We start from the raw sequence: 21,515 nt of genomic DNA on the forward strand, positions 1-21,515 counted from the left end.
AGACAGGTCCCTACTCTGGAAGGAAGTGTGTGGTGTGCTGGGATCCAGCAGAAGGAGGGAAGTGACACAGCCACCTGCAGTCCTGAGCTCTGAAAGTGCTGATCATGCGGCAAGTGATGATTTGTACTGGGGTAGGAGCCAGCTGGCTGTTTGGATGTGGCTTTAGGTTGCTTTCTAATAAATAACAGCTAGTGTAGCTCAGCTTGGTATGAACAGGAAGTGCCATGCAGAATAACTGTCACTCCAGAACATGAGTCAGAAGATGAAATTAGTGACTGACACAGATGCATATATTTCAGTGTCTCCATATTTGGCATCCCTGCACAGGCAAAATGTTCTAATAACAGTTTCCCTCATATACCTTGGATCTACAGGAAAAGAGCTGGTGTTGTGATGAGTAACATATAGAAGGCATAGGTGAATGGTATTTCTAGCCTAGCAATCAATTTTTTCAAATGCTTTACAGATTGGGGTAGGCTGGCTTTAGTTATGTTTCTTTGCAACTGCATCTTCCATACTTGACCAGTGCCTGACAGAAGCTCCTCTCCTTGTCTTTTAATTTGTAAACTTGCTCCTCTAAAATGTTTTTCTTTTTCTGTTGCCTGATATAAATTGTGAGCTCACTGGCCAAGAGAAATCTTACCTTTGAATGAGCCCTCACAGAGAAACGATTGTTTCAAGACCTTTACTGGGATGGGTATACAGTACAAGACTTCTGTATTTGTGAACTTTAAGAGCAGTCTTTATTTGGGCAAATCTGGATCCTGGTCTAGCTAAGCAAGAGCACAGGCAGATCACTGTGATTTTAATACTGCTCAAGAGTGACAAAGCTTTACCCTAATTGCAAGATGGGGTCTCAAGTAGCAATTTTGTGTCTTGTATCCAATCAAGGAGCTTATGTTCAGTATCTTTTGGGCTCTTTATTTCCTGTTGAGCATTCATTAATTGGTGTCACAAGACCATCCAATGTCCATTATTCTAATTGTTGTTCCATTTCTATATAACATGTTTTGAGTCGCATCCAAAAACATATAGAGTCCTTTCATTGCCATGACAACAGCAAGGCATGCCAATGTTCACAGAATCCGCAGGAAGAAATGCCAGTAAATGGAAAACAGTTAATTGAGATATTTCATATAGGAATCCTATTTTTCTGTAAGGATCCAAAATTATCCTGTACTGTGCAGAAGTAGTCCTAGGAAAATAGCATCATTTAATGCTGAATGTTGGGTCCTGTCCTAGGCACTGCATTACCAAAACCCCACCAAATAATGAGTGGAATTGGTCACAGACACCTGCCACAATATTCTGGTGTCATATCAGGATCAGAAGAGGGTAAAGAGTTACATGTGGTTACTAAAAATAAAGTATAATTACAGTTTTAGGAAAAGGAAGACTTGATGTTAAAGTGCACATTGTTCTTTCATTATATACCTTTCTCCTCATTGCCTAAAATTAAACATACATTTGATGGGATTGCATAACAATACATTTAAATAATGCAACAACTCATAAAATAATAGGAAATCATTGTCGTAAAACAGGTCTTGTAGAGCTGAACGCTGGAAGAAATCTGCCGTAGTCCAAGGGAGGCTGGGAAGGAAGGAACCCAGGGGGTGGGGCTTGAGACATCTGCAGCCATCAGGATGGATTATTTCTGTTTTAAGAGAGGTGGGAGCACAGAGCTGAGGGAGGTGGTATCTACAGCTTCCATTCCCTTGACACCTGCACTGTCATATGGGCTTTCTCCCAGCCTCCCACTGTGCTTTGAAGCTAAGATGGAGACTGTCTTGGAAATAGAAGTTGAACATGAATATACTGCAGTCAAGGAGCATTACCTGTAGGAATTTGTTGACTTTGAAGACTTCGCTTACATTTGCTGTGAGGGAGACAGAGAGGATGAGTGCTGTTCCTCACTGAGAAGCTGTAACTCTGGGTTTCCTAGCCTGTGCCTGGGGTTCTCCCATAAAACTCTTCTCAAATGTTTTGTTATTTTCCCCCTGTTAATATGTAGCTGTAGATGACTGGAGGGCTAATCTTTCCTCAGATGTGTCCTCAGGGTGCCCAAAAGACTTTCAGGGGCCTCTGCAATTTCCAGAGGATGGAAGTGCTATGTTTTCATTTAATGATAGTTTGACTCTCAAATGCCATGGCTGATTTCTACTGACAGCCATAGGCGATGTTAGAGCAAATTTAGATCTTATTTCCTTTATTTATACACTTATTTTTAGACCTGCTGGTACTGCTGTAGACTAGGATGCTGTTGGCTTCATTTGTGTTCTCAGGAATTTTGACAATACTTGCCTGCTTAGTAGGAGATGGGATAGACCTCCTCATCCCGCATCCCTTGCATCCTGGGCTTTCTTTGAGTCAGGAAGGCCCTGAGTGCTAGCAGGCAGTAGCTCAGGCAGTTAAGCCCCCAATCGGCAGACTCTAAAAGAGCCTGCCTAGACTCCCAGAGCAACTGGGGCTTCCCCACTTGACTTTTAGGTGCTGCTTGAGACTTAGAAAAGCTTGTGATTAATATCGCGTGTTAACAGTTGCTATCTAATAAATAAGCTTCATGTGAAAATTCAGAAAGATAAATTGCAATGGTCCTTTGGTAGCATTCTATGGGCTGAAAGCATAGACGGTTGGGTACGTCAAACTGGGTTTTTCTTGCCCCTACCTTTAGTTGCCAGTGTGCTATTTTGCAACAGGAATGATGGGAAATTCCGTGACAAAGATTTTCAAGGCAACAATCTGTAATATAGTCCTCATGTATGCTTAAAAAGATATGTATTGTAAAATGAGAGAAAGATGTTTAATTTGGAAGACTACTATTAATTTGCTTCCTTGATTCTTCTGTTCTTGGCTCCTCGGGTGCCATTCTGGAGAGTGGCTGCATAATGGCTCCAGTGTACCTTAAATTCTGGGTCTCTGTGGGGACAGATACATCCACATATAGGTGTTCTAGACGCTCAGCATTGCTAGGTGATTGATGGGCCACGTCAAGGCTTGACAAACAAAACAAGATAACTTTGCAGCTTCCTGAACTCAGTATCCATTTGCAAAGCTAAGAAATTCTTTGAGAAGTCTATGACACTGGGTTGCTGGTGGAGTCTGCAAGCCACAAAAACCTGCAGTCAATGATAAGGTTTGTCTCCATGCTACGGTTAACATAAGAATGTGGGTGTGGGGCACTGCTTAGTGTGTCTCTTCAGCCTGCTTTCTGTTCTACAGAATAGCACATTTGCTGGACATTGCTGAATTGAAGGTATCTTGATGCACCTGTTGAATTTTTTTAAGTATATTTTTTACACAGCATCTTTTAGCTGCAATATTTTAAACACTTAACAGAATGCTTTAAAATGTTTTTATATTGTATTCCATTTTTGGTTATTTGGTGTTTTGCACAGGTTGCAGAGAAGCTGCAGATTAACAGCAGTTTGACTATGGCTTTAGACAAAAGAGTAGACCATGCAGTTAGGGGTACAAAGCTAAACTTCAGACTTCTTGAAGAAAAATGGGTTGTCTTGAGCATTGTTCTGTCGTTGACATTTCATGTCCTTGCCTGTGGTAGGGGGTTGAAACTAGATGATCTTTAAGTTCCCTTCCAACCCAAACCAGTTAGTGATTCTGTAATCCTATGGGCAAGTTGCTAACAGAGCTTTTGCTCTGGTTTTAAGCTTGGTTGAGTCTATTTCCAAAGCAAAGTGTTTGTTTTGTTTTTTTTTTTTGCTGCAAAGCATCATGAATCCATGAGTAGCCTTTGGGGGGGGAGGGGTGGGGTGGGGTGGGTGGTGTAGAATAAAGAGCTGTGAATACCTGGGATCTGCCTCCAAAGCTGCCTGTGTCATTTGATCTAATTTTGGTTGGAACTTGTGACATGCAGTGCAACAGCCCCTCCAGGGAGCAAAGCTCTACTCTTGGTAAATCCCCAAACCACTTTGTAACTCAGAACAAACTGCTAAGAAAGGTGATGTGCTTTGGGTTGAGAGGGGGGCTTACACTGAGAAAAGACACGGCACAGATGCGCTTTAGGACAACAAAGTACATAAGGATGGGAACATAGGTACCATGTGTCTGAGGAAAGCAAGCTGCAGCTGCCAAGGGAAAGAAAAGGCAGGAGCAAGGGATGTGTCCCCACATACTGTATGACCCTCGGTGGCCTGCGGGCAGTTTTCAACCAGATGAGTTGTCTTCAGTAACTGGTGATGAAGTCTTTTCCTTGTGTTCCTGTAGTCCCTCTTTGAATTCAGGCGAACTTTCACTGCGCTGTACCCTGCAGCCAGGCGAGGAAAACCCGCCCGGTCCCGCTGCCCCCGCCTGCCGCGTGCGGTGGTTCTCCCTGGATCATGCCACCGCATCCCCCATGGCCTCGCCCCGCTCCGCCGGGCTCCCGCGGGCAGAGGAGACGCGGAGCCGCCGGCCGCGCGCCCGGGTTTCCCGCGGCAGGCACTCGCTGGCGGCGCGGAGGCGGGGCGTGGCCGGTGCCTCGCGAGAGCCTCGCGGTAGCCCCGCGAGATCTCGCCACCCGCCTCCGCCGCTCCCCGCCCGCGTCATGTTTTCTCTTTGACAAGCCGCTGCTGCTGCCGCAGGAGAGGACGCGGCTCCGGCGGGGACCTGCGCCTGCCCCCCCCGGCCTCGCGGAACACCCGCACCGAGCTCCGCCGCCCCCCGCCGCTGCCCGGTGAGCGCTCGGCTGCGGGGGGCGCTGAGGCGGCGCGCCCCCGGTGGGGACAGGGGCGGGGAGGCCTGTGCGAGCCCGGCGGGGGAGGGGGGTCCCTCAGCGCCCCTCCCCACCTCGGCAAACCGCCGCCTCGCGGGGTGTGTGTGCGCGCGTGTGTGTGTGTGTGCGTGTGCAGCTTCGGCCCCGCCACACCCGCGCACGGCCCCTGCCCTGGGGAGCGCGGCGCTTGCACCCCTGTGCCGCGCCGGGCTGCCGGCGGCAGCCACCAGGCGAGGCCGCGGCTGCAGACAGGAGCGTGGGGAAGGGGGGAAGGTGCGGGCGAGGATGGGGAAAACGGGGCTGCAGGTGAGACCGGTCAGATGTCAGCGTCCTCTTGCTGAGGGTGAGGGGACCGCGGGCGGCTCAGCTCTGCTTCCTTTGTAGGGTGCGAAGGAGGGGGCTTTTCGTGCCTCTTTCAAGGAGCATAAGCTATGTGAAATCTGCCTTGTGCTTCCTCTGAGATACTCGGAGCTTGAGCTTTTCCCCATGAGCCTTCTGAGCGCGGTTGTGGCATGGCTGTATGTTCTTTCCCCGAGCGCCCAACGCATCTCTGGCTGTGTTGATCCGGCCGGTGTCACAAAATTCTGTCTGAAATTTGCCGTGTTAAGCTTTATCAACTGCGTGTATTGACTGAACGATTGTGGGTGTCCCGTGTGTCTCCAGACCTGTCATGTGAATTGCATCGTTTCCCCATGGCTCCCTTGCTGGCTTTTACTAGCAGCACTGAAAAATAAAATGTATGCTTTTACTTAGAGATGATTTATTTTCACGATTTATTCTAATACCTAAAAGGAGTCTGTAAGAAATCTGAAGAGGGATTTTTTACAAGGGCACATAGTGACAGGACAAGGGGGAATAGCTTTAAACTGTCAGAGAGAAGACTTAGATTGGATACTAGGAAGAAATTCTTCCCTGTGATGGTACTGAGGCGCTGACACAGGGTGCCCTGGGAAGCTGTGGCTGCCCCATCCCTGGCAGTGTTCAAGGCCAGGTTGGACATAGGGGCTTGGAGCAAGCTGCTTTAGTGGAAGGTGTCGCTGCCAGTGGCAGGGGGTTGGAACTGGATGAGCTTTAAGGTCCTTTCCAACCCAAACTGTTCTAGGATTCTATGATTTTGTATAATGAAGTGATGTCCTAGCAGGTAATAGTTTAATGTGGGGTTTTGTTTTGGCTTTTTTTGGTTTTTTTTTGCAACTGCATACAGTTAATTTATTTTAGAACTTACTGTATACTAGCTGCTTTTCTTAGGGCAGAACCCTATTGTTATGCTCTCTTCCCTTCACAGTATACATAGGAGAGGCTTATATGCAATTGGTGAAGAACCTTTGTCTGTTGTTTTAGACTTGTTCTTCATGTCACATATCTAAGCTGACTGTTGCTTCATGAACTGTTTCATTTGCTGTAGCTGGGACCATGTGCTGTCTATATATGCATAAGCACTACGTACAAATATGTACACGTGTACACACATGCATAGTGTCATGAACTTGATCAGATTTGTAGATTAACAGTGTTCTATGGTGTCACTTCATAAGGAAATGATAAAGCTCTAAATATACTGACATATATGTATGAAATATATATGAAAAATATATATGAAAAATATATATGAAATATATATATGACATATATATATACTGGAATTGTTTGAATGTATTGAAATTCAAACATACTGAATTCAGTGCTCCTGTTCAGGCTCCATATAAACCACATCTTCTCCATCACATAGGGATGTGGGACTGCAGAGAACTCTGATCTCAGGGTTGAGTCTTGCATAATTATGGGAAAAAATACAGCAGACATTTAATCTGAAAGGTAGTTTGTATACCTGGTCATCCTGCTGCTGCTTCCCAATATTCTAAGAGGAGTCTATTAATTTTGTGTGAAAGATTAACAGCTGTGCAATGTTAATGGGCTACAGGACAGAAGGCCATTGCCAGTCTCCTGTATCCTTGCACTTAGAAGGAATTTATTGAGTGGCTTTATACACAGTAGTTGTCTCTCAGATTGAAACATTTTGGGGCTCCTTGTCTCAGTATGAATGAACTTGTATATGTTTGAAGCTTTCTTCTCTGCTCATGTGTTCTTATTTAAATGTGTTGTGTGTGTTTTGTTTATTGTCTGAACATGAAGGATAACCATGTTTTTGTGGGTGGGAGTATATAAGCTGAAGGGGAAATGGGGGAGTTGAAATTCTCTTCTGTAAGCTGTGTAAACGATGTATCGATATCTAATTGTTAAATAAGAATGATAGGGATATAAAGGCTTTGAGCTATTTTTGCTGAAGGACTGCTTGGCACAGGAGAGTATAACACAGCATTTTGTTAATTCATTTAATCGTTGAACTGAAAGGTAGTTTACCACTAAAAGCTTTTTCTTCTGTTATTTCAGAATGGAATGGAATGGATCTTAGTTATTAGGAAAGGATTCAAGTGGCCTAACTAAAAATCTCAGTTGGTTTCTGTCTTTAATTTACCAAATTCAGATAGTCATAGTGTTCCTTTTCTGATGAAAACAGTGAAGGAGTGCTCTGCATGTTTCAAAGTATCAGTGATGACTGGAAGGGGACCATTTTACGCGTGGGAAAACTGCACATGAAATTAGGCTTTGCATTTTGGTAGTAAAATTAAAAGCATATTTAAATGCTTTTGTTTAAGACTTAACTTTTAGTATTTCAGTCTTTCTAGTTTTGGAATACAATGTAATTATTGTAGTTATCATGGAGTAAAGAAGCACTTTTTTCCCCATTTTAGAAATAAGTAATGGAGACAAAAATCATATGTATTTCAGGAAGACTTGGTGGAGCAGGCATTTGAGTTCTGGTTGTAGGTTGTTATGAAGCCATTATCCTCTGAATGCGTCAGTCTTCATTTAGATACTGTAGAGATACTCAATCTTTCTCTGTTTATATAATTTGAAATAGTACTATCTTCCACCAATATATTTTAGTTAGATGTAGGGTACATTTATCTGTGGCTGATTTGACTCCCTGGTGTCAAAGTCATCATCTTGAATGCTGAGTACTGTGCTGGTTATGTTTCATTCTCACAAGTACTCAGGCTGAAAGTGCTGGCAGGTTTTCCTTTTTTCTGTCTCCCTGTAGTGGTTGACAGTCATATGGAACAGTCAGATCTAGAAGGTATTTTCTCTTTAAAAACATCTCAAGTAGCCCTGAGAAAATGAATCTCTGCTTTCCTAGGGCTGCTGAAGTTACTGGCAGAGTGCTACAACTGCTTTCTGTGCATCATAGTAACTTCATAGTAACCTTGTCATTTCTGAAGTTGAAAAAAAAACCTAGCCTGGAAGCCAGTGGCTATGGAATTTGCTAGTCACCAGCAAGAGTAATTGTGGCCTGGGAACTGGCCTTGACTGCCTGTTGTGTTTGACCTGATGTCATCAGGCTAGTTGGGAGTATGGTCAGGTGGCTCAAGCAATCATGTTCTCTGCGGGAAGCTAGAATTAATTTACTGTTTAAAGAAGAGCCTACAATTTGTGAGTCTCCCTTAGTAGCAATGATTTTTTTTTTTTTGCTGTCAGCACTGCATGATACAGAAGCTTCGTCCTCAAACATTTCCTTACAAATGCACGAGTTTATACAACAAGTTTCATTTTCAGTTAGTTATACTGAAAGTACTTTGAGTCAGGAAAAGGATTTTGCAGTCTCCTATGCATTGCTGAGTTTCTCAATTTAAAATCATGATTGCTAGTAAGTACATCTTAATTATTGTTCTAGTTTTCACAAGAAAATGCTTGTTGCTGTGTCTTAACGATGGTTTGAAATATCCCGACTTAGTACAAGTTAGCAGAAGTATATTTGCGGGAGAGTGGTAGTGACAAGACTTCACCAGGGTTTTCAGCCCTTTTTCAATGCAAGCTCAGGTATCTTTCTTTCTTCAAATGGCTGGAATGGTTTTGATGTATGGAGATGTCTGCTTCTTGGCTCCTTTTTAGGTAACTGCTTTTGATGATTATTTATGTGGACTGTCTTCTGAATTCTCAGCTTTTGTTTCAGTGTACTTTTATGCATCTGAAGAACTAATGGATTAAATTGATTCCTCTGCTGAATAGCAGTGCTAAACTTGTATTTTTCTTCTGCCTAGTTAAGTTTTGTACAGCACCCAGGGGTATAAGAGTTTACATTCATAGTGATAAGGATTTTATACATCTTTTTCATACATGTAAGGACAAAAGAGCAAATAGATTTGATTGCTTCTCAAAAATAACTTTGCCCTCCTTCTGTCTGTCTCCCAAGACGTTTTTTGAGTGACCACTTATGACCAGCTGAAAGCATGGAGTTACATCAGCTTCAGTAGTAGATCTGAAAATGAATAAAAAATCCTAAAGGAACCTAAAATCATGTAGGAAGACTAAATTTGGAAGAATATTGGTAGAACCTCAACATGGATTAACAAATATTATAAAGCTAGATGGAATTTAATGTTTGAGGAAAAAAGTTGATAGTTGGTTGCGGATTTGATCTGAATTAGGATATCCATAATTTGGTTTCCATATGCTGAGCAGAAGGCTAATACAAGGAAGAAAGATAGTGGAATGTTGTAACCTGTGGAGACAGATGTTTACCTAATCAGTTAATATTATTGTGTATTTCATATTAATCATAGAATCATAGAATAGTTAGGGTTGGAAAGGACCTTAAGCTCATCTAGTTCCAACCCCCCTGCCATGGGCAGGGACACCTCACACTAAACCGTATCACCCAAGGCCTCGTCCAACCTGGTCTTGAGCACTGCCAGGGATGGAGCATTCACAACCTTGCTGAGCAACCCATTCCAGTGCCTCACCACCCTAACAGGAAAGAATTTCTTCCTTATACCCAATCTAAACTTCCCCTGTTTAAGTTTTAACCCGTTACCCGTTGTCCTGTCACTACAGTCCCTAATGAAGAGTCCCTCCCCAGCATCCCTATAGGCCCTTTTCAGATACTGGAAGGCTGCTATGAGGTCTCCACGCAGCCTTCTCTTCTCTAGGCTGAACAGCCCCAACTTTCCCTGGCTATCTTCATACGGGAGGTGCTCCAGTCCCCTGATCATCCTCGTGTCCCTTCTCTGGACTTGTTCTGACAATTCCATGTCCTTTTTATGCTGAGGACACCAGAACTGCACACAATACTCCAGGTGAGGTCTCACAAGAGCAGAGTAAAGGGGCAGGATCACCTCCTTCGACCTGCTGGTCACGCTCCTTTTGATGCAGCATGTTTTTCATGAGTGAAGAACTACGTGCTACATCTGCTGTTCTTGCTTGCTCTTGCTGGTGTAGCTCCTTTTGGTTGTTGCCTTGCTGTTCCAGATCTGCAGGACACCGTGGCTTATTTATTCTGCATTATTTTACTGTCCATCTCCTATTATCCAGCACCTTTTCTTTTTTAGTTTCTTTTTTCTGCTTCTGATGCCTCTTTTTTGTCTCTTTAGTTTCAGTTCTGTATTCATTTTTAGTAATTTCTCTGAAGTGTCAGTGTTTTCTAATTTATCTTTTTGCTTCTCCATGACTGTTTTGTGTAGTCACATTCACCTCACATCTGCCATGACACTGCGTATAGGCTGAGTGTATTGGCTGAAAACAATGTTTGAGGAACATTCTCTTGCACAGTGATCTACAGTGTTTTTTGGCATGAGTAAAATATTGAACAAATAACTCTTTCAGGCAACATTGTGTCCTATTACCATTGCTTTTAGCTGCCCTAGTTTGCCCTGGCCATGAGTAATACAGAACAGCTTGCAGGTTTTGCATTGTTCACATGTTTTCCATTGTTAGCCTGTGACAAGGCTGGATTTTAATTAATTGTATATATTCCTGGTTTCTAAATTAACCTCTCAAGAAAAAGGCTGTAAATGTTGTTTGGAGCCCTGATACCTGCTGCTAAATTCTACATACGACCCTCTGTGAGAAAATGAAAGCAAAATCAGTTTTCTTTTAGTTGCACTTTCAGATTGTAAAACTTTAATAAGGATTGCAAAAGCTGCTGCATTCTAACAGTTGGTAGCGTGGGAAGCATGATTCTTTCTGGGACCTTGTGTCTGCTTTGTAAGAAATATGAAGGACTGGAATAATCAAAAGTTCAGGTAACACATAGTTGTATGGGATGCTAGGAGCTGTTAGGACTGGAACTCAGCAAAACCAGGAAACAGTAATTCTGTCACACATAGTCAAGGTAAATCTGGATCTTGAATTCCACGTTTAGCTCTGGAGTCATGCAGATGAACATAGAGATGCATATACTGATGCTGCAAGTAGGTCATTACATCAATATAGGTAATCACGTAGCAATAGAGGAACTAGGAAAAAGGCAAAGGAATATGATATAGGTGGTTAGAGTTCTGCAGGGCTTCTGTGGAGAAGGGCTTTGGTTTCAGTTGATACTGCAGAGGACAAAGAAAATAAACACATTTTGTGTGTGTCATAGTTGTGTTAGAGTTAGACAGAATATTGAGATAATAATTTAGTAAACTTAGATACAGGATAAAGACTTTGGTTTACTGGTATGAATATAACCTTTATTTGAATTAACAAAATAATTTATAAGGGTTCCACATGCTGTGCTACGAAGCTGAATTGCTGCAACTTTGAATGGATTCCATTTGTGTAATGGATTTGTACTATTATCATCACAGTGAAGCAGTAAATAGACACATATTGCATCAGGTTTTCAGTCATACTTCAAATAAATTAACTGTTTCAGACCCATGATCAGCTGTGTATACAGAACTGCTGCTTTCTTACAAACTTATCTAAAATAACATCCCAGAAAAAAGCAGCTGTTAAGTAGTCAGTCTCACTTGCAGTGAATGAATTGAATTCTCAATGAGCTGTAGAATGACCTGATGATTCTGTTTGCGAAATCTTTCTTGAGTTTTGTGTAAGCCAAAAAACATTTGATTTTTCTGGCTCACCCACAGAAATGAGTTCTCACTGTTTCAAAAGCAGATTTAACTACCTGTAGCAGTACCAGAGCTGGAGTGCGCTCTGGCTGCCCTCTGCTTCACTGTTCAATGTTGGAGTCCTTTTCAGAAAGCACCCAGGTGATACCATGCTTGAAGTACCTCTAGTGCAGTTTACTCTAGGACCACTCATGTTGAAAGTAGTAAATAAAGCTCCTGTGAACTTGAGAAAGATCATTGTCAGTGAACACATGCTTGAGAACTCTGTCCTTTAGAAATATACAGATCTGCATATTTGGCAAATTTGTTGAAGTTATACTTTTCTTGCATTCTGTTTAGAAAATGTCTGTACCTGTATCCCCTGGGGAAAGGTATTATAAGCTTATGGTGCGGCAGTAAATAGAATTCAGGTGTGCAAAGTGCATGAGTTCCTTGCGTGTTCTTTAGTTTTGGTGTTTCCTGCCTTTGATTTGACTGTACAGCCAGCCAGCTTCTTGTGTTAGGAGCTTTTGTAATGAGGCTCCCATAAAAACAGTTAAATGTAGTCAATATCTGCTGAAAGGTTGCTGAAATTGCTAATTGCAGAGAGGAAGGGAGTGAATGAGTGCTTGTGTCATTTGTATTTCCTCTGAGAAGACTTCTGGTTTTTAGGACATGTAATGTTTGCAGCTTTATAGGTGCAGTTTTCAACAGCTTTACAGAAAATACAGGTTTCAACAGCTTTTGTAGCTGTTTTAAGAGTCTGAGCACTTGGCTTCTGTCAGAATAATTGGTTTTGTGCTTGATTTCTGCTTAGGTCAGACTAAGATAAGAATGCGGTAATATGTGGCTTTGTTAAATTCAGACCTTGTTAATAACTTCAGTGAGCATGTTGATTCAAGGAAATGTATTTTCTTCATACCAAGATACTGTATCTCATTTTATGCGTTTTGATTTTCAGATTGTGTTTCATCAAGTTGTGCTGCCTTTATGTTTCCAGAATTCAGATGTTTCTGGATCATCCTTTGATACGGGAAGGGGGTGTGGGGAGTTTTCATTACCTTTCTAATATATATTTTCACTTTTCCGTAAATGAATCCTGGTTTTGCTACAGGGTATTGTAACTTAAGGCTGTATAAGTACCAAAGTAATATTCTAGCTCTTCCCACATGTCTGCTAGCTTTTGAAGTAGACTGCTGAGGATGTTTTTATTTTCTTTATACTTAATACGTAATTAATGTGGGAAGTGAATAATCCAGAGTTTTATTCAGTTGACACTGTAGGGAGAAATGAGATCACCTGAAGTAGAATTTGGATAGAATGTTAAATTTCATTCTCCTAATATTCTGAGAGTTGCTCAGATGTTTTTGTAATTACCAGTGATACTGCGTATGGGTTTTCTCTGCAGAAACAGTGTGCTTACTGTTATCATATTGCTTCCTACAACATACCAGTCTCTCCTCTTATTTCCCTGGCTGACATGCCATGCTTTATCTGAGCAGAAGAATTTGACAGCATTTTCCAAGTCTTCAAGAGACTTTTGTGTTTTTTATACATCTAGTTGTAGGAGTTTGTGATAATGACCTGATGGTTGAACCTCCCTCTTCCATATAAGTTGTGATGAGATACTTGTGTTAAAGATTTTGTGCAAGGTGTGGTGTTTCCAGTTCTTGTAAAGAAAAGTTTGAAATTTGTAATTCTGTTAGTGGAAGAATGATTTTTCTAAAGTTTGAAAATCTCCTTGGAGTGTGGCGAATGATGCCTAGAGACTGGATTAAATTCACTGCATCCATTTGACAACACTTTATGGGAGATGACGTTTGTTTTTTATCCCTGTATTACAGTGTTTACTTGTCTGGACATTACACACAGGGAGGAAAGAAAAAAGTTGTAAAATAACAATTAAGCAGGAGGATTCAGGTATATACAAGTAATGAGAAATCACTGTTCTTGAGGATTTAGCTTGAAGATTTCTGATTGTTCTGTTTTTCCTATTAGCAGACTGGGCAGCAGTTATGCCTTCTTCCTTCTTATCTGTGGGCTTTTAGCTTTATTGAAATTCTTGATGGAATACCAGTGATTACCCACATTTGGCAATGAGATAGCACTGCTGTATTGGAGATAGTGCTGCTTAAAACAAACAGAAAAGCACCCTAAAATCAACTTCTTCATTCCACACACTTAGGTGATTTCTGTCTGTTGATAAATTGAATGTGTATGCTGTGTTCTGGAAAACCCACATTTTGTGGGGAAGTTGTGCTGCTACACTCTCAACTTTTCAAAATAGTAAGATAATATTCCTGTCTGCCACTTTTTAATGGTATTTTGTGCAACCTTCTTTTAAACAGAACAAAAAGCCCTCTTTTTTTCTTAAATTGAGCCTCACACTTGAATCTGTTCTTGCAGGAATTTAAAGCTACCTCTTTCGAGTTGCTTAGAGCTGTTCCATGTCTACCTCTTCCTCCCTCACAAAGAAGCTGTGGTGTGTGCTTCTGTCCGATTTCCACCTTTCTTTAATTTATTGCAGCCACCTTTCTCATAGATCTATTCACAGGACCTTCTCAGTGATCTCCCACTTCCCCTATCCCCCAGATCTAATCCCTAGAGGGAGGCTTCCTGTCTACTTACATTAGGATGAATTTATCAGCTGTGTGGATGCAGTTCTTGGGAACAAATTCAAATATCTCCCATAATTTCCTAGCTGACCTAGGAAGGGAAGAATGTGGAAATTTCTTCTGGGAAGCTGTGTATACATTCTGTCCAGGGCTGGTCTTTCCAGGATCTTTAGGACCTTATATGCTTTGACTTTCAACCCCATATGAAAGTATTTTTATTATTATTATTATTGTTGTTGTTGTTGTTATTTCCACCCCTTGGAATGTAGAAATATTTACTGCACTTTCCAAATTCTGAAGTCCATTTGACTGTCTTGAAGCTGAGAATTTCTGTTACTAACCTGTTCTGCAGTGGTTTTTCCCATCTAATGAGCTGTTCTTGTATTTGAAGTTGATTAAAGCTGTCCCACTTACCTCAAAGTGAGAAGATGTAAAACTTCTTGGTTTCTAGAAGCTGTAATAAAAAGATGAAGAAAATTAGTTCTTGGGGATTTGACAGTCTTCACATCTAAGAGTGCCAAATAGATTTATGAGAACTCTTTAGTGTTTGCTTTGTTTCCTTTCTAGAAAAATCTACACTTTCCATAGACAGTTGTGGTAAGTTGCTGGAAACACTTAACTGTTACTTCACAGTCCCATTTTACTTTTTTTATGGCACATGATACAAACACAAAAATGCGTTTTCCCTAATTTTATCTATAATTTCACTTTGATGTCAACTGTGATATTTTGAAAGAATTACTCCACTTTTGAAAATAAAAAATTGTTACACAGAAGTTACTTGTGCTTGAGATTCATATGCATGAAATACTGAGATATTTATAGTAAATACTAAAAAATTTGTTTAGTATATATAAGGAAAGTACTGAAACACAGTAGAATACTGATTTTGCTGTATCTCCCAGTCAGTTTTGCATCAGGGTATTGCTCATACAGTCAGTGGCTTGGTATTGCATATATAAAATAAACAAGTTGGGCTTAATTGCAACATCAGGTTCCTCTTTCTGAGTGTTTAAAGTGCTATTGGGACAGGGAGAAGAGAGGAGTAGTATTTATAGTTTTATCACTTCATCATTCACTTCCGTTTTGTGAAAATAACTTGTAAATTCAGTTATATGCATCTCCGGTCTTTTATTCTTATTTAAGATCCAGGGATGGTTCTTACTTAGAAAATACGCAGTTTTCCTCAGTAAAAGCATTTGCTGTTTGGCCTATTTCATTAGGCATATAAACTTAGTATTAATTGAAAGCTTGTTAGTTCAACAGTCTGTTGTACTTAATGATTACTTGCAGCGGGCCTTTCAGATTTTAATATGTGTGGTTTATTAGTTATTTTAGGCAAGCTTACATCTCAAAAATGAATGTCTTAAGTCGTCTGTAAGAAGCAGCTGATGGTTTCAGGCTGAATTAATTCCTAGTTAAGAAAAACCAAACTCTTCAATAACACAGAGTACTTTACATTCTTTAAAAATATTTGCTAGGCCACTAAAGACTGTATTATCACCTTGAAATACAACAACTTTCTTCTTTTCTCTGTGTTTCAACTCAGAAGGGAATATCTTAAATTATTACTTGTTAGCAAGTACTCTGTCTTGCTGACAAACACTTGCAAGCTCTTGCTTTTTTCCCCTAGATTGATCTAACAGTAATCCATAACCTCTTTTAAATCGTCATGTAAGTAGAGTATCAGATGTATATAGAAAAAGGGGAAACTGAAGTTGATGTAGACTTTCATTCTCTCAGTTCTTGGCCATGTGGGAAATGTATGTCAACCATTTAAGTATTATAATTTCATAGTGCTTAGAATTGCTTGGAAGTTGATTTGTTTGAATTTGAAATGCAGCCTATTACCCTCTTTTAATGCTTAGTAATTATTACAAGATGTGAAGACTTCCTCCTGAGCTTACAGTTTGAGTGATAATAGCACTAGGTAATTTGTATGTTTGGTGTTAGTTTGTTTACATTCTCAGGAAATCCAGAAGCAGACCAGGAGAGACAGCTAGTTTGTACTTGTGTGCTGGAAAACATGGAATCTGAAATGCAGGGGGATGATCATTCGCTGTGCAGTGACGAGTAGCTTTGGAAATTGCAGGTTTGTCTTTGAGTGCACTTTAAGTGGTGAAATGATAAAAGGATACAGAAAACCCAACGTTTGTCAATATTGCAGGTAATGTCTATGTTTCTTACTGCATTAGAAGAGAGCTCTCTTAAGCACATTTTGCTATTTAAATGTTCTACTCTTAGCTCCCCTTGAACATGATGGTTTTGTTTTTGCAGGTTTCATCTTATGGTTCTTTCCTTCTCATTCCCTTTCATATGATGTAAGGGAAATAGCAGCAGTTAGTGTCCCAGCTGTAGCGAAGGCAGTTAATGTCCCAGTTGAAATGAAAAGTAACCAACAGCTTTGTCCTACAGCTTGCAAATATTCCAGTAGAATATTTGGTGAATCTGAGCCTTTTCTTCAGTTCAGTTGTGGAGTCTGCAGCACTGTTACAGTCCTATTAAGCATCATTTCCCCTGCCAAGTTTTAACAGTAATTTCCAAGAGGGTGATGGACAAATCCCTTTTCTTCACATTCTATTCAGCAGCAGTTCGTTCTTTCTACAACTGCTAATAGTTTGCCAAGTGGTAGGTTTTTGAATCTTCTTCGTTGCTCTTGTTAATGAAAAGCACTTTCTTGGCAGGCATTAAGTTGGGTAAGAAATACCCAAATTCTTTTGTACTAAAAAATGTTTGTAAGGAATGCAGTTGACCTTCGGCCTTGCCCTCTGTTTTGCTGAATGTAGTCTCATGCTTGTATCGTTGCTTTACTTTCTCTCATGCTTTTTGTTTACTCCTGGTGTAACACAGTTTCATCGGCTGTGCTTAGTGTTTCCACTTAAATGTGTTCCTAAATTATTTGTTTCTCTGAGTCAGCTCCTAGGCAGAGGTTTTCCACATTGGTTCCTAATTTTATCACAAAGAACCTTGAATTCTGAGTTGGGAAACAAGGGCTGAGGGCAGTCTTAGTTACCTTCACATTTATTCTGCCGCAGCTCTAGTTGCTCCCACTGCTATTACGAGAACAATTTTACATCCAGGATACATAGAACTTGTTTTTTTTAGAGTGTCATACCTTCATTTTGTCCTAACTGTTCCCTAGAGCAAGCTTTTGAAATAGATATTAAAATTGTTCATGCTTTCTTTTAATGCTTGTTCAGCTATGAGTTTTAAGTCCATTTTAGTTCACTTACTGATCAGCAACAGTAAAATATATGTCGGCATTTACTCCCCCAAAATGGCTGTTTGCCCAACAGGAACTGTGGTTCCAAAAGATATGACAAATGATCTGTGCTGCAAATTCTCACTAGTGACTTCTTTCTCTTTTTTCTGAGGGGGTGAGGAAAACAAGGACTAAAGGAAGGAGAGCTGGGCTTTTGTCCTTTGTGTTTTGTCAGTGCGACCAGATTTTTCTCCACCTGGTGCTGGACAGACACACTTACATAAAGAAAATAGCAAAACTTTGTCTAATAACTCTAAATTAAAAACGTCTGGAAATGTTCCTAGATTTTTGATCCATGAAGGGTTGTTCTGTAAATCCCAGAGAGTTCTGGGAACTTGGAGAGTGGAACTTTGGATTAAAACCATTTTAAGTGTTCCAGTGTTGAAATATTCTAAAGCTATTGCTATACATTCAGCCTGGTTTAGGTTTGTGCTGCTGCTGCAGCAAGTACTTCCTTTCTCCACTTCTTGTCACATGTTTCTGCCTTTTCTCCTTGTGCTTGGCTCTATGATCAGCTTGTTCAGGAAGTTGGTGGGACTCCATGGGGGCCCATGCTGCACAATTGGTACCTTCCACATTGTCAATTGACCTTGGAGTGGTTAGATGTAGTAAAACATCACTGAGGATATTCACATGGTCTTTCAAAGGCATGTGTGTTATCTTTTTTTTGCCTGTATTTGAAATGAAATGACCTTGCCCGTGCTCCAAGGCAGTTACAAACTTCGTATTTGTGGTCCTCAGGCAATGAGCTGGAGGAAATGAACCCTACCTATGAACCATGCTGGCCATTGCTGTCTAGCTTCTGGTTAACTTCAGTGACATGTAGTTGCTGTGCTTGTGCTCCATGCAGAGATGGTCTTTATTGTTGGGAATGCATACTAGGGGAAGGTTAATATGTCAGTTTTCAGGAAAAGCAGCAGTATTTGTAACTTGGAGGTACATGAGCAAGTTTTATATTCTCAGAAGGAGGAATAGCTGCTGTAAGCATAACACAAAGCAAATGTATGAGTCTTTTTCCAGGGAGCTTATTAGTGTAGCTAGGTTCTCATGTATGCACAGAACCGCAGACTGATTTGGGAGTCTGAGCTGTTGGTGTGTTTTGTAGTGTGAGTAAACAGAAGGCGTGTGTGGACTGAAATACAAAGAATGCACATTGCCTCTGAACGGTTGTTCACAGTTGTGGCTCCAGTTTTTCTGTGGAAGACATGTGTAAGGGATTTGTCTGCTGAAATACAACTCAAGTTACTTGGGCAAGGCTCACTGAGGCTCAAATAAGGCTTTTGGTGAAGGTGCTGATCTATTTTAGAGAAAATATGTCTATAAAAGCACCTGCTTAACAGCACATTCTGCAGCTAAACTGGAGGAAAAGTTCTACTGTAGTTCTCTGATTTTTGTTTTTATTTTTTTTTAAGCGTGAAATGTCAAGAGGAAGAGAGAACGAGTTGCATTATGTATTACCAGTTCACTACAAGCATTACTGCTGTAGTAAGCACATTCTGTCACTAGATGGCAGAGAGATTCCCTCTTCCCCACCCCCCACCTTCGAGATACAGTTTTAAGCCAGATGAAGTAAGGCTCAGAGTACCCAAGAACAAAACCCTCTCCCTCAGAATGCTATATCATGTTTTAGTGAAATAGTAATACAATAGAACTTGAAGGGTCAAAGAAGAGAAACTGATCATTCAGAACCTATGTAACCCATGATTAATGGTTATACAACGGGAGTCAAACAGATATGGTTTGTACAATAGGAGGTAGAGCATTTGTGGGATACTTTAAACAGCACTTCTTTTAAAAATAGCAGTTTGAAAACACTCTTTTGCTTCGAAAAAGCCTTCTTGCATGTTAAGCTATGTTAGCTTGACAAAAATGTACAGTTGACATGAAGAATCCTCTTGGATAAACTGGAGTACTGAATCCTACTGGTATTAAAGTTACTAACTCAAGTGTCTCTTTGGGAGCACAGTGTTCTTTCTATTTATTAATTTAAAACAAAAATGTCTTGGATTTAGCCTCAGTAGAAGCCTGGCCTCAGCTGGTTGTGCTCAGCCTGCATTCTTGTAACATAGTTTTCAAACTCAGTGTTTGTTTTTTGAATTTGTTTTTTTTTTTTGTCATGTTATTAATACTGTTACTTTTGCAGTACTTGAACACTGTATAAAAGATAACTAAGAGATGTTGTTGATTTTAATGACTTCATTGTTATTTCAAATGCATGAAGTTCATGTGGTTTGTGTTTTTGCTCTTGAGTTCAAGAGTGTTTTACTGAAAATACTGTGTTTATGAAGGTAAAAATATTAAGCAAAATAAGAGCAAGAAATTATTTGATTGAGAGATTGAGATTGGAATGGAGAAATTTAAGTTGGTAAATAAGTATCTTAAATCAAGTTACAAAGAACTGAAATATGCTGCTTGGTTGCAAGTAAGAGATTAGAGAGTCTTTGAAATCCATGGGACATGTATAAATATGAAATACTTGTTGCGGAATCTGTATATACTCTTCTGTAGATTTCCTGACTCATGCCAGGATTCTGAGCCAGAGCTATGAATGGGATCTAGCAGTGAAGGCCTCAGTTCATTTTTGAGTAGCTGTAAATTTTTTGGGATACTTTTAAGTATCCCAAAAGATAGTTACTCTAAAACTGTATTGCATTCCCTTTTTTTAGTCTTTGGGTATTGGCAGACTGGCCTGAAATTCCAAGATGAAAGGAAAAACTGAGAAGTGGATTGAAAAGTTTTATGATGCATACAGCAACAAGGTTATCTGTAGTCTGTATCAGCAGTAGTGTGGCCAGCAGGACCAGGACAGTGATAATCCCCCTGTGCTGGGCACTGGTGAGGCTGCACCTTGAGGGGTTCTGGGCCCCTCACTACAAGAGAGACATTGAGGTGCTGGCGTGGGGTCAGACTAGGTTGATGGAGCTGGTGAAGGGCCTGGAGCACAAGTGTGAAGAGGAACAGCTGAGGGACCTGTGGAGAGGGGGCTAGTCTGGAGAAGAGAAGGCTCAGGGTTTTTGCTCTCTACAACTACCTGAAAGGAGGATGGAGCCAGGAGGGGGCTTGTCTCTGCTCTGGAGTAACAATTGATAGGACAAGAGTAAACAGCCTCATGCTGTGCCAGGGGAGGTTTAGACTGGGTAGTAGGGAAAATTTCTTCCCCACAGGGTGCTCAGGCATCAGAACAGGCTGCCCAAGGCAGTGATGAAGTCACTGTCCCTGGAAGTATTTAAAATTCGTGTAGATGAGGCCCTCAGTGATGTAGTTTAGTGATGAACTTGGCAGTGCTGGGGGAATGGTTGGACTTGATGAGCTTAAAGGTCTTTTCCAGCCTGGTTGATTCTGTGATTCTAAGGTATGTGAACTAGCTTGGATCATGTAAAAAGAGTATGACTGTGTCAACACTGGTTCTGTGCTTGAGCTAATAAGCCCTTCTAAGTAGCTATCCTAATGCAAGCTTTGCTTCTATCTAAGCTTAGTCTCATATAGGCCAACATTTGCAGACGGTGTAAACACCAGACTTGGCTGTCTTTGGGAGCCAGTGCATATGCTGCTGGTTTTGGTTAGAATAATTTTTTGAAGTATACTAACATCTTCCATTTCTGAGCTTTAGACAATATGTAAAGTACAGGAGTTCTAGTCATTACTTTATTCTTGGGAGAATGCTGTCAGATCTGTTTCCTTGGTGTTTGGTCTATGGAAAGTCTTGTCATTACAGGAGAGATGTGACTGTTCAGCAGTTGACATTTTTTTTGGAGTAGCTACCTCATTAGGTTAAAATGCAATTCCACAGTACTTAGAAGAAGTCATGACACAGAAGGAATGCCATGCATTGCTGGGTTGATTTGGAACGGTCTTCCCAATAAATCCTCATCTGTGTGTGACAGAGCAGTCACTGAGACAGCAGTGGGCGCTTCTTAAATAACTAGTAAATACTTGACTATTCTCAAGTATTGCAGAATTGGAAGAAATTTCATTTTGTGGTCTTGCTGCAGATTAGTTAGGATTTATTTTTGTGATAAGAATCTCTTCAGGGAAGATCTTTTTGTTAACCT

General features: G+C 40.8%; 1 protein-coding gene across 12 annotated transcripts in view; it reads left to right on the plus strand.

Moving 5' to 3' along the window:
- Positions 1-21,515, plus strand: part of HERC1 (HECT and RLD domain containing E3 ubiquitin protein ligase family member 1) — a 118,362-nt gene that overhangs the window by 18,697 nt on the left and 78,150 nt on the right. For 5 of the 12 annotated variants that reach the window (XM_062625751.1, XM_062625790.1, XM_062625840.1 and 2 more), the window contains exon 1: positions 13,420-14,068. The exons of 1 other annotated variant lie outside the window; for it this stretch is intronic. The gene's annotated coding sequence lies outside the window, so the exon portion shown is untranslated. Of the gene's footprint in view, positions 1-3,189; positions 3,257-4,591; positions 4,673-13,418; positions 14,069-20,171; positions 20,186-21,515 lie in introns of those variants that run through there. 6 more of the 12 variants (XM_062625802.1, XM_062625798.1, XM_062625831.1 and 3 more) reach the window with 4 other exon arrangements.

The sequence above is a fragment of the Pezoporus occidentalis genome, unplaced genomic scaffold (assembly GCF_034315485.1).
Source record: "Pezoporus occidentalis ecotype Australia unplaced genomic scaffold, CSIRO_AGI_Poc_V1 ctg11, whole genome shotgun sequence".
Classification (NCBI taxonomy): domain Eukaryota; kingdom Metazoa; phylum Chordata; class Aves; order Psittaciformes; family Psittacidae; genus Pezoporus; species Pezoporus occidentalis.